The sequence below is a fragment of the Balaenoptera borealis genome (assembly GCF_965194805.1).
Source record: "Balaenoptera borealis genome assembly, chromosome: 8".
Classification (NCBI taxonomy): domain Eukaryota; kingdom Metazoa; phylum Chordata; class Mammalia; order Artiodactyla; family Balaenopteridae; genus Balaenoptera; species Balaenoptera borealis.
In genome coordinates this window covers 6,745,093-6,759,167 of record NC_138865.1, presented here as the reverse complement: position 1 = coordinate 6,759,167, position 14,075 = coordinate 6,745,093, and the positions used below count along the sequence as shown (strand labels likewise).

Genomic DNA, 14,075 nt, shown 5'->3' with positions numbered 1-14,075 from the left:
GATTCGAAGTCTGCCCGGTTCTGAGGCTCAGAGGGGCTCGGAATGCGAAGTGAGAGACCGGGACTCTGTAGCGAATCGTAGATCAAGGGGATAAAAATACTTCTTCTTGAAGCACCCCGAATCCGGACGTCACTTCCGGCAACAATAGGAAACGTCAAAACTCGGAGAGTCGGCCGCTCAGGCTGCTGCAGCCTGAGGCACGCTGAGTTCGGAGGGATCAGGTGCTGTTTCTGGGATTCTCCCCGACCTCACCTCCACCGGCGTGAACAAATAAAGTTTGAACCGGCTTCTCCATGGCCTGGGCACCCCTTCCCGGCTGAGCCATTTTCTTTCTGGCTGAAAGCCCCCGCCCAGAGGCCGATTCGTCGCGGCGGCGGTGGGGAATCGCAGGTCGCTCAGGTAAGGGTGTCACCCTAGATATTTCAGAGTTCTTGCCTCTCTTCCCTGTACACCCCTACTTTTCTTCTCGGGAATGATGACCACCGGTGCTCCAGTTGGCAGAAACTTGCCAACCAGCGAGACTTTGGGGCCAATGACTGTGCGAAGCACCTTGAGTGACAGCGGTACTGGCTAATTAAAATGAGGAATCCGTGTCAGGAGGCGGGAGTAGGTGTGCTTCTTGTGTTCCTGGGTCACTGGGGACCCCTAGGTCAGCTTGGGATCCCAAGTAGGACCCGGCTTCACTCTGAAATAAAGCCGGGAAACAGCAGAGGTTACGCTCTTCTAGCCCAGGTGTTGCTTTTCAAGTAGAGAGTGTTTTTGGTGCATAGGCAGAGTTTTTGGCTCTTAACATACTTTTTACAGTAACATGAATGCAAACACATCCAGTTAAGGTCACGATGGACTGACAGTTGCTTCAGCTGTTAAACTTTGGTTATAAACTCGGCAGATTCTTAACTTGTCTCTTGCTTGTTTCTCCGTGACTAGGCTCCAGTTTCTTATATGGTGGGTGCTCACTTAATTATTATTAAAATTGGGAGAAATCAGAAATGGATCCCAATCCTCAGTCGTTTAAGGGTTTTATTTTTAGGTTCTGTATGTATTTAGTCATTTAATAATTGAATCTACTTCTTTTAACAAGTGGAATCTTCATTTTCAAGGATCCCAGGTATTTCCATATCCTTATATTATGACCTTTATTACTGCAAAGTGAAGCTAATTTACGTTTTCCATTTCAGCTTTCCATATTTTTTCTTAATGTTGCAGCTGGTGACCATATTTCTGGGATAGGGAGGATTTTTACCCCCTAAGAAAATGGTTCACAAACTTGAGCAGATATCAGAATTAAGAATAAATTTTATTCTCTTTTCAGGTTGAGTAGGAAACTCGCCATTTTTATCCAGTTAACTTGACAGTTTGTCTGAGATACTGTATACAGTATGGCAGCTGACTTTCGCTCAAGTGAGCAATCCAAGAGAGAGCACCCAAGACTCTCTCTAGTCTTCTGTAAGCTAATCTCAGAAGTGGCATCCCATCACTACTGCCATATTCTGTTGATAGGAGTCAATAAATCCAACTCAATCACTGTGGAGAGGATTACACAAGGGCGTGAATCCCAAGACGCAAGGGCCTATGGGAGCCATCTTAGAGGAGGCCTAACACAGACACCCTGGCAGATAACTTTTAGGAGTTAGTAGATAGAAATAACTGAGCAAAAGTATGCCTGATTGTAATGAAATAGACAAACTTATACAAGGATTTTCTTTCTTGGAAAGTTTTTTGGTTTTTTTTTTTCTGGGTGGCGGGGGGTCTTTTTTTTCTACTAAATACCTGAAGAGAGGCTTATTATTTTTCTTAGAAAGCTTTGCTTGAGGAATGACATGTGTGAGAGGAAGGTTTGTGTTTTTAAGGTGTACATGAACAGAGCATATCACAACTGGAGACTGTATTCCTTACCCATTGCCATTTTATATGGTTGAAATGGTTTCAAAATAAACACGAGCAAAGATAGCTTTTAAGGTGGAAAGAAGTTAGGAAAGGCTAGAGGTAAGCCTTTCTAGTGTAGAAAGAATGTGGCAGTGTCTATGTTGGTATGAGAGCAAACAGGGATGGGAGAGGCCTGTCTGAGAACAGAAATGTGTTTGTGTGTTTGTTTTTAAGCGTTATTAGATGCCAGGTGCCACCTTCTGTCAGGTACCTGATGTGCTGACGCACATCACCAGCACAGCTTTTGTCAGTGAACCAAATGAGCTTATTGGAAATGAAAGGTACGGGCTTCAGGGTTTATTGTGACACTGTTTTGGCCTTGACCCACTGTAAAATTGCCTATGCTTCTTCCAGGTTTGAAAGATGTTGTCATCTTTTATACCTCAGGTGCTTAACGCCAGCCCGACTGTGTCAATCCTCAAATTGTAGATTTGGCTTTTAAATCGGTACTCCCTATCAGGTTAACATAGTTCATTTAGAGTAGGTTACAGCCAATTAACTAGTGTAGTTTTGGGCCCTTAGATGTCTGCTAAATTTAGTTTTGGCCCCTTAGATGTCTGCCAGATTTTAAACAGGTGCTTGCTAAAATAACACAATTGAAATACTTCATTCACAAGATATCTTATGGTAATAACTAGATAAGCTAAACCATGCCTTGTAATTCATTACACTTATTATCAGTTTAGTAGGGAATGTTTTGTGTGTTTATTGTGCTTAGAATTGCATAAATGAAAAGATAGTTATTTTCCTTATTTCACAGTACAAAAACATGAATTACCAAGAAATTACCTTTTCTTTGATCACAAAGCATTGAAATTAGTCATTCAAATTTATGATTTTATCGTTCATTACTTAGCCAACTGCTATGTATTGATACAACTCTTTTTTTCCTACATTTTGATTCAGATTTGGAAACTGAGGCTAATCCATTGGCTGACCTATGATAATGTGTCAAAATCATTAACATGAAGTCTATGAACTATACATCTAACTCATGTTGCATTTCCACTGAATTATTTTACTTACTATTTTAAAACAACTTTAATGAAATATATCCACTTCTAGAAATTTATGTTCCCCAATTCTTTATTTTTTTCTCATGGTTTTGTTTTTCTGACATTTATTGACATAGAGTCTCCAGTGAAACTTGAATGAGTTTATATTCTATTTAGGGCAAGTGCTTTTGTGATGTAGATAGAGATGAGATAAGATATTTGCTTTCTAGTTTAGGCTGTTTGGGAGTTTAGCTCTGTGATCAGCAGTTTGTGTATTCTGCAAGAACAGATTGCAGGGGATTTCATAAGCTATTTGAAAGAAGGAACAAGATTTTAGCAAGTGAGCCACGCTTGGAGAGCCCCTATCTGCTCATCCTGAGCAGTGATTTGTAGAAGTCATGGGCATGGGGGGAAAGAGATGGAAAGGACAGATGCTAAATACACATAGACAGACACACACACGTCCATCTCCATCACCTCTTCCTTTTATTTTAATTTTTTAGGATTTTCTCATTTTTATAGGATCATAGAATTTTATAGCAAAAAGAGAACTTGGGGATCATCAAGTTCAAAACCCGCTTTTTACCAGTGAGGAAAGTGAGGCTTTGAGTATTGTGCCCTCTACTCACAACTAGTTGAAGGAGCCTGAATCAAGCGCATGTTTTGTGTCAGTCTGTTTTCATTGTTAGATGTTTTCTCACCTCACTTCTGACTTTCCTATTCCTGTCAATATTTATTTTATGTTAATACCTTGTCTTATTTGTGTAAAAGCAATTCAGTGAGAATTACAGTTTTTGTTTTGGTTTTTTTCCCCCATTTTTTTTATTATGGTGAAATATGCATAACATAAGTTTTACCATCTTAGCCATTTTTAAGTGTACAGTTCAGTGGCATTAATAAACACATCGTTTTGTTTTTTAATTCCACAGCTCTCATAGGAACGGCCTTGCAGTCAGTGGGCGTGGAGTGTGGTGTGCCCTGAGGAGGTGGGTTGGGATGTGCTGCCATGACCACTGCTGACTGCAGTTGGGTTGAGTAAAGAGTGCAGTTAAAGGATCAGTGTAATTAAAAATAATGCCAGTGAGAAATTTAATAAATTTATTTTATTTGAAGGTTAAAACAGACAGTGGAACATCTCTTGCAAAAGAAGCTGAAGAAATAAGTGAAATGAAATAAGCCCCCAATTCTCTGCTTTTTGGTTACATTTTAAATGACATCTTAATGTTTACATTTGTTTAGATGCCATTTGGTAACACTCATTACAGAATCAAATTAAAGAACAGGAAAAAAACCTTCAGAAAACAAAGTAATATTGTAAATCTTTTTTGAGTTAAAAAAAAAACCTACAAATGGTATGCTTTTTAGTAGCAAAAACTGCTCTTGCAGGACCCGATCTTTAAATTTAATGACTGGTTTTTTTGTTTGTTTGTTTGTTTTGTTTTTTTATGTGTTTAATGTACCTCTTAGTACTTAGCTATTTCCCTTTTCTCCTGAAAAAGACCTCCTTGTGGACTTACTCTTCCTTCATTTCTCTACAGTTGTTGCCTTTCAATGTTAGAAGTGTGATTGGTTATCAGGTTTTTTTCTTTTCTTTTTTTCCCCTCTACTCAGTCTGTTCTAAACTACTTTGGTGGTCTGCTCTTTTGGAAGTAGAGAAGTAAATGTTGGGCTGCCAATTTGGTTATAAATGTATAAAACATTTTCTCACAGAATCTCCCATGTTCTTATGCCTTTGAGTAATATCACATGATAACACTTAAAAAGATTTTTAAAACCTAAAGTAACCAAAAATCTAGTTGTTACTTTCTCATTGGAAAAAAATTGAAAATCTCCAAGAAGATATAAATGAGTGAATTTCCTCATCTTTAAGGCAGTAGAATTTGCATGTTAGAGATAACTCTTTTGGTACACAGTTTAGATCTTTATCTGAGATAGGAAATTTCTTATTTGTAAACCCCACTATTTAGACACTTAAGAAATATTGAAGAAAACTAACCATTTATAATGAGTATTTAAAGTAGCTCATTCATGTCACTCATCACAAACCTGCGATTTAACACTGCTTGCTCAGGAAGAGACTTCATGGAATCTCGTTTGCTTCAAACAGAAGTGTCTAAAGCAGAATGCTTTCCTGAGACCTCCAGGCTACTTTGCGTTCTTCCCATCTTCCACTGAGTGTCACCCATCCATCTAAATGGTGCATAATCCACTCTTTATTACATATATTTGTTTCCACAGCATGTGCTATTTGAATGCTTAGTGCCATAAAATTGCTAAAAGCAGTGGTACAGTGTGTTCTTTTAGAATAGTACTTTATTTGATGTTTAACTTGTTACATAGGGATGTTTTGATTAAAGCTGCTTAATATATTTTTAAGATAATTTTATACTAGATATACCAACAGGTATTAGTGAAGTAATCTCTATCATTCTTTTGTGGAAATACTCTACTCTTGAAAAGAGAACAAGACATTACAGTAACAGAAAAGTATTGTTCTCATAAACGTTAATAATTAACTTGATAGAGTTCTTGGTAGTTAATCTAATCTATGCTGCGTCCTAAGTGGAAGTGCCTTTGTGCTATGTTACAACAGATTTGTTTAGACTACCACTGTATTTCTTTTTTAAAAAATGAGAAAAGTACATCCAAAATATGTCAGAAAAATATAGCTGTTTCTCAGATTTTTGCATTAGAAAAAAGGAAATGAGTCAAGGCGTACACACTGCTTTGCCAATTAAAAGATGCTTTGATATATGTTATCTCAGTTAAGGCTCATAGCAATCCTGTAAAATAGATAGGAGTGATTTCCCCTATTTTGTACGTAACCGAAGATCAGAAACCTCGTTTGAAATATCTAAGGTCATACAGCATATGGCATAACTGGAACTCCAACTTTAAATTCAGTCTCCAAAGTAGCAGTGTCAAGAAAACCTACACATTTCTTTCAAGCACACATCATAGAGCCCACATTCTCTAGTCTCAGCATAATAAAGCTAGATATTAATTTTAAAAACCAAAAGGCCTAAATACTTAGATTAAAAAAAACAGACTTCTAAATTATCCAGTCAATGTGTAAAAAAAGTACTATTATTATTGTTGCTGTTATTTTCATAGAAACAAGGATATCTAAGTAGTAAGGAGATTAAACAATTTACTGATTTTTAAAATATTTTTACCAAATTAGATCATTATTCCCACAAATCAGAAATATTATAAAATTGGAATTGAAGCAATCCAAATTAAATCACATTCGTTTATGTATTTTGATTTTTAATGAGTAGTTAAACCAATTTTGTTTAATGTATTTTGCATTTATGCTGGGTTTTGTTTTATTAGACCAAGTAACAGGCACACATCAGTCCTTTTGCATTTATACTGTTACTCAATTATTGATACTTCCTAGGTAAAGAGTCAGAACATTATTATAGATCTGTATCCTTAAGGATTCGTATTCCTAGATTCTGTCTTCTTTTAATCTATACAGTACATTCCACGAAGTCAGAGATGATTCATAGGTCATAGATTTTTAATAATTAGTTGGATATCCTTAAATCTAAAATAGTTAACTATTTGTCATAGACACTAGACTTGCTGTGTCCTTGGTCACCCTCTTTAGAGTGTTTATTAGAGTCTCTAGTTCTTTGAAGAACTATATTGTGGTATCATTTACATACCGTAAAATTCACCCATTTTAAGTGTACAATACTCTGTCCTTTTTTTTTTTTTCCAGTTAATTGTAGATACACATGCAGTTGCAAGAAATATACCAAGAGATCTCTTCTACACTTTGCCTAGTTTCCCTAGGCAGTGACATATTGCATAACCATTATATACTAGCACAACCAGGATATTGACATTAATACATTGCACCTATCTTATTCAGAATTCCCCAGTTTATTTTTTGCTCAAATGTGTATCTGTGTGTATGAGATTCTGTGCAGATTCACATATCCAGCACCACAGTCAAGACACTGAACCGTTCAAACATCACCGGGATCCCTGGTGCTGCCCTTTTATAACTACACCCACCTCCCTCCTGGGTAATGATGCTGAACGTCTATCGTGATTGTGTACCATTTGTATGTCCTCTTTGGCGAAATATCTGTTTATGTCTTATGTTCATTTTTTCTTTTTTAACATCTTTATTGGAGTATAATTGCTTTACAATGGTGTGTTAGTTTCTGCTTTATAACAAAGTGAATCAGCTATACGTATACATATATCCGCATATCTCCTCCCTCTTGCATCTCCCTCCCACCCTCCCTATCCCACCCCTCTAGGTGGACACAAAGCACAGGGCTCATCTCCCTGTGCTATGCGGGTGCTTCCCACTATCTATTTTACATTTGGTAGTATATATAAGTCCATCCACTCTCTTACTTCGTCCCAGCTTACCCTTCCCCCCCCCAACCCGTGTCCTCAAGTCCATTCTCTGTTTCTTCATCTTTATTCCTGTCCTGCCCCTAGGTTCTTCAGAACCATTTTTTTTTTTTTTAGATTCCATATATATGTGTTAGCATATGGTATTTGTTTTCCTCCTTCTGACTTACTTTACTCTGTATGACAGACTCTAGGTCCATCCACCTCACTACAAATAACTCAATTTCGTTTCTTTATATGGCTGAGTAATATTCCATTGTATATATGTGCCACATCTTCTTTATCCATTCATCTGTTGATGGACATTTAGGTTGCTTCCATGTCCTGGCTATTATAAATATTATATTCATTTTTTAATTGAATTGTTTGATATTTTTGCTGTTGAGTTAGAAAATTGTTTATATATTCTCGATACTAGTCCTTCATCAGACATGTGGTTTGGAAATATTTTCTCTCAGTCTGTAGCTTGTGTTTTTGTCTTCTTCACATGGGCTTTCAAAGAGCAAAAGTTTTAATATTGATGAGGTCGACTTTATCAACTTTTACTTTTATGGATCGTACTTTTGATGAACTCTCTTTGCCTAGACATAGATCCCTAAGATTTCCTTCTCTGTATTTTTCTAAAAGTTTTATTCTTTTATGCTTTACATGTAAGTCTATGATCCATTCTGATGATTTTTTTGAAAGATGTGAAATTTAGGTCGAGGTTCATCTAATTCAGTTTTTCTTATTGTTTACCATTCATCCATTCTTGCAGTCAACAAATATTTACTGAGTGCTTTGTAGGTCTGAGGCACTGTGTTTGGCACTGGATTTTTCCATGTAGCCTATTGTGTTGAATCAGTCCCCCATCTTAGCACTTACAGGCAGTGCTTACTCGGCCCAGTACCATGTAAACTGAAATGCGTGAGTGTTAGCACTGTGGCCTTGCTGCGTACAGTCCCATGGAACTGTCATCCAGTAGTTAGCCTGGTGCTGTACGAGGCAAGGACTACCTGTATATATTTGTAAATTTTTATTGCTTTTAATAAACAATAATAAAGCACAGTATGATAGGTGAGTTCCAAAATTATTGTCATCTTAAGGAACATATGTTTGAGTAATTCGTATTTTATTTTATTTTTATTTTTTTAATTAATTAATTAATTTATTATTTATCTTTGGCTGCATTGGGTCTTCGTTGCTGCGCGTGGGCTTTTCTCTAGTTGCGGCGAGCGGGGACTACTCTTCGTTGTGGTGCGCGGGGCTTCTCATTGCGGTGGCTTCTCTTGTTGCGGAGCACAGGCTCTAGGCGCGCGGGCTTCGGTAGTTGTGGCACGCAGGCTCCGTAGTTGTGACGCACAGGCTTAGTTGCTCCGCGGCATGTGGGATCTTCCCAGACCAGGGCTCGAACCCGTGTCCCCTGCATTGGCAGGCAGATTCTCAACCACTGCGCCACCAGGGAAGCCCCTAATTCGTATTTTATAATCAAGAAATATGCTTTAAAAATATAGGTCTCAACAGTTGTAACATTGATTTCAAAGATCCAAGAAATTGACACTCTATCCATAAAGCTCTTTATAATTCAAGTTCCTGGGGATGTGAAGATGTCATAAAGATCTAGAGTAGAACTTCCTTATTAATCGATTTATTTTGTGATACCGCCATAAGGGCTCTTGATATGTTGAATCTTCCCATGAAGTCTTAACGTTTTCATTTCTAGAAACATGTCTATAGTGATTAAAGGTGATGGTAGTACTTACCTGCCAAAAAGGTATCTCTGTTATCACTGACTGATAACTAAATACTTGACCTTATTTGCCAAGCTAAGAGTGTCAGTCTAAGCAAAGTTAGTTTCTTCTAACTTTATATATTTACTAGTTGTTATTTTTTTCTCCTAGCAAAGGTAAATGGCATCTCCGAATTCACAGATCCTCAATTAATGGAATTTGGAACCACGATTATAACTACTCAGATCATTAGGTCCAGAGTAATCAGGTGCACTCTGAAGTGGGAGAACCAAAATAAATAAGAGTTATCATTTAAAGGGGACTGAGTGGTGACTACAAAACCACCTGTTATGATAAATTCCCTATGGCTTAGGTTCTCTTAACCCCTCTAAGTTCCATGGGATAAGACTTATTCACTGTTTATCTGGTGAGGAAAATGAGTACCACAGACTATAAGCTAAACAGATTCTGTGTGGGAGTTTGAACTTTTTTCACATCAAAGTGTATGTGCTTTCCACAAGAACAGTAGCCTAAAGAGAGGCTGCAGCTGGGAGCAGCATGGAGGTAATAAGCAGTGACAGAGGGAGAAGAGATGAGAGCTAGTGATGAAGAAGCAGGTGGTGGATCGTCTTTGCCAGTTCTGGGCATAAGGTTTGGTGGTTAAGACTAACCTTTGGACTCAGAAACACCTGAGATGGAATCCTAAGTTTTCCATTTGCCAGCTCTGAGATCTTGAGCAAAGTTGCTTAATGTCTCTGAGTCACTATTTCTTCAGCTATAAAATTAGAATACTATCTACCTATGAAGGTTGTCTTGAGGACAAAAATGAGATAATGTATTAAAACTTCCACAGTGCTTAGCATAGAGTAAGTACTAAATAAATTGTGGTTTAGAGTACAAAAACAATATTATGGTTTAATATTTATATTATTAAATATTATGTTAAAAATACTGTGCACATAATATTATGTATGAAAGGAGGGAACACAGCCAGGAATTCCAAGCCTTAAATCTGCACACGCAAAGTTAAAGGGGTATTTTTTTTCCCCTACTTTCTTTAAAAATACTTCTTCAGCCTTTAAAAGAAAATTTTCTATCACAACTGGCAAGAATAATTCTTAGTATTTTGATGTTTGCCTTGACAGGGGTCTCCTACTACTCTTAAACTGTGATGCTGAGCATTTATCTCCTTAGTGATGGTTTTCAGTCTGTAAGACGCTAAGCTCGTAGGGCAGTAATTCTTATACTTAGTGCACATCAAACTCAGTTATTTTCAAATTTCACATGCTTGGATTCCTCAATCAGGAGATTTCTGTTTACAGAAAGGTTGTACTATTAATAAAAACAACTGGTGTGTACCTTTTACCCAGATTCACCAATTCTAAACATTTTGCAACATTGCATTAACATTCTCTCTGTATAGAGACAGATGTTTCTGTTTTTCTGAACCATTTGAGACTAAGTCGTATACATTATGCCTTAATAATTCAGTGTTTTTCCTAAAGAACAAGAATATACTCTGACAAAACCGCTGTACAGTTATCAAATTCAGAAAAGTTGACATTCATATAAGTATTTTTATCCAATCTACAGCCCGTATGTCTAGTTTTTCAGTTATCCCAATAATGTCCTTTCTAGCACTTTCTTTTCACTGTAAGATCCAGTCCACACACTGCATTTAGACATCATGCTTTTCAGTCTCCTTTAATCTGGAATGATTCCTTTCTTTATCTTCACAGCATTGGCAATTTTGAAGGAAAAAAAAAGATTATTTATAGACTCTTGGGTTTCTCTGATATTCATGATTAGATAAATGTTATACATTTTTGGCCGGAGTACTGTATAATTGTTATATCCTTCTCAGGGTGTCATGTCCAGAGAGGCATATATGTCCATTTGTCTCTTATTGGTAAATGTTAAGTTTGAACACTTGGTTAAATATTGTCTGATTTCTTAATTTCTTTTTGTAATTAATGAGTAATATATGTGGGGAGGTACTTTGAGACTCTGTAAATCTTCCATTCTTTATCAAACTCCAGATTCAGCACCCACTGATAAGTCTTGCCTTAAGAATTAGTTTTTCTACGATGGTAGTTAAATGATGATTTTTCTAACTCATTATTCAGAATTTTACTATAAGGAAGAGCTTTCCTTTCTGTATGTAATATTTAGTGATCATCAGTGTAGACTCACTCATGGATTTGTTTTTTTTATGTGATAATTGAAGAATCATTCAGTAAGTTTTACTGAAATGCTCATCATTTTCACTCTATGAAAATATGGTTTTGTCAAAACAAGTGAGCTAACATTTTATTATTAGCTGTGAAGTGTACCTTATATGTAATATTTAATACAACAGCCCTCTGAGCTATATGTATTACCACTATATTATGTGCAAATTATCACCTTAAATATGAGGAAAGCAAAGCTTAGACTAGTCAAGTAAATTCCCTCATCAGTGAAGTCAGGACTTGAACTCAAGTCTGTTCAACTTCAGAGTCCCCCTCACTATGCTCCCTCTGTGACTCGCTTCACAACTTCTGTAGTGGATCTCATGTCTTTTTGAGAGTTTTATCACTTTTCTGACAGTTCTATCCACATTCCACACCACTGTTACCCTAAGGAAGACTGGGAGTGGGGTGGAACACTGTAGACGCCCTTTCCTTTCTCCAAAGGATAAATATATGATAGCAATCCTTCTCAAGTGATTTATCATACTGTGTTCTTGCTCCGTATCAAGAACTGCTTTAAAGGGAAAAAGACATCCCACAAGGGTAATTTGCAGTATTATTTAGCAGTAGAAGAATAGAGAATGCAATTTTCTTTGTCTGAATCACGTGTAGATGAGCCTCAAACCTCCACCCTCCCCATCAACTTTTTTTAATCCTAAGAACCAGCTGTTGGCTTAACCTCTTTTCTACATGCTGGATGCTTTCCGAATCACTTTATCCAGTGCTCTATTTAAGTGATCCCCATTAAAGTCCAGAGCCTGGGGAAATCACCCTGGTTCTGGATTCCCTAGCAACAACCCTGAGAGTAATAACAGCTGCCTAACCATATGCCACTAGAAAGATGTTGTAGGGAAAGTACATACAAAATTGATGTTAAATGCCCTAAATCTTGAGGCTTCAGACATCACAGTCACCATGTTTGATTATTTACCTCTAGTGCTGCAAATGCAAAAGAGAAGAATAAATATAATTATCTAAAATGACAACAGATATACTGGATGAGCTTAGCAATCAGTTCAATTGCTAGATATTTTCTTGCTAAGATAAACAGAGAAATGGCTATGATAAAAATTTTTAAATGTTTATGAGTCTTTTGTGTCAAAATTAAGTTGTACTTATGTTGTAACATGACATAGCATATTTAAACATTAAGGAAACTTATAGCTCCTTACAAATTTTTGTTGATATTCTGTATTTTTTTCTGTGTTAATTTACTGTCTGTAGTTTTGCCTTTTCTAGAATGTCTTATAATTGGAATCACATATTACATAGCATTTTCAGATCAGCTGCTTTCACTTAGTAATATGCATTTAAGTTTATTCCATATCTTTTCATGGCTTGATAGCTCATTTCTTTCTAGCACTAAACATTCCATTGTCTGGATGTACCACAGTAAATTATCCATTCACCTGCTGAAGGACAGCTTGATTGCTTATAAGTTTTGGTAATTATGACTAAAGCTGCAGGTTTGTGTGCAGGTTTTTGTGTGGACATGAGTTCCCAACTTATTTGGGTAGATACCAAGGAGCATAAATGCTGGACCATATGGTAAAAGTATGTTTATTTTTGTAAGAAACTGTCAAACTGTCTTCCAAAGTGACTGTACCATTTTGAATTCACACATCCTTGCCAGCATTTGGTGTTGTCAGTTTGGGATTTCAATCATTCTAATAGAAAATAAGAATTTAATTATTAATAGCTTAACCACTACTTCAGGAACTGCTACCATTATGGTAGTATGTGTCGCAGGGAGGAAAAGTTACTACCTTTTGTGGTTTATTTGCAAAAACAAATTTCCCCACATTTAAAAATTATTAATATGTTCCTTCTCTCTGTATCCTCCCTCCCGCATCTCTTTATAGCTTAAGCTTTTGGATTTCCAAGCAGTTCACAGTAAGGACAAAGAGTGAAAAATTATCCTGGACTGTTTTTTCTGTTTTAATCAACAAGTAGCCTGTTACAGTGGCCATTATCCAACTAATAGACAATAATTCAATAAATATACATGCCTTTTTAAATACTGAAAAAATATTCTGTGACATTCTTTGAAATTCTACTCAATTTTCAAATTATTCCTAATAATTTTCAGAATTTCTGGTCACCAGTGGGCTTGGGGAGGGGTTGCTTTTTTATTTTTTGATTATTACTCCGTATTGTAAGCAGCCAATTAAAACAATACCATATTTTAAGGTTAGGTCACGCTATGAAATTTATGTTAATGATTTTGAACAAAAATCCATTTCTTCCTCCAAATTTTTAAAACACGCACGTCCCAGTAGTCAACTTGGGCTTTTAAAACAAGAATATTTTGTTTGTAAAAGAGATCATGAAAATAATTATTTGTGTTAGTTAAAAGCTCTTCCTGGTTTCATTTTTCTCAGTGAATTTATTTGCCCAGGAAAAGTTACTTATTTGCAAAACCAAGTGACATAGAAAGTCTAGGCCAATAGTCTTCTAAATATTTGTATATGAGGAAGTCTGATACTGTAAGAGACAACTGTAGAGCTACCTTGGTTGGAGGTCAAGTGGAGAGTGAAGAGACTACAGCACTCGCATCCCTTCTCCTGCCTTCTCCCAGGTACCTCTGAGGAGTCCATAGGGCTCCTGGAGAAGAACTGGAAAATTAGTCTAAATTATGATTTGTATTTAAAGCAGCAACAGAACCAAATAGTCACTACTGAGCTCTTTATCATGGAGTCCTACGTGTCTAATTTATAAGGTTTCTGAATTAGACTTCAGGGCCTATGTTACATTTTATTACAGCCTACAACTTAAGAGCAGACTGGCAAGAATTAAACGAAAAGCCTGTTTCACAGCTGTTATGCATCTGGGAA

General features: G+C 36.6%; 1 protein-coding gene across 1 annotated transcript in view; it reads left to right on the top strand.

Annotated features, from left to right (window-relative positions):
- The first annotated feature begins 133 nt into the window (after window positions 1-133).
- The window catches only part of FBXO8 (F-box protein 8), a 40,690-nt gene continuing 26,748 nt past the window's right edge, over window positions 134-14,075 (top strand). The window contains exon 1 of the mRNA XM_082403600.1: window positions 134-399. The gene's annotated coding sequence lies outside the window, so the exon portion shown is untranslated. The remainder of the gene's footprint in view (window positions 400-14,075) is intronic.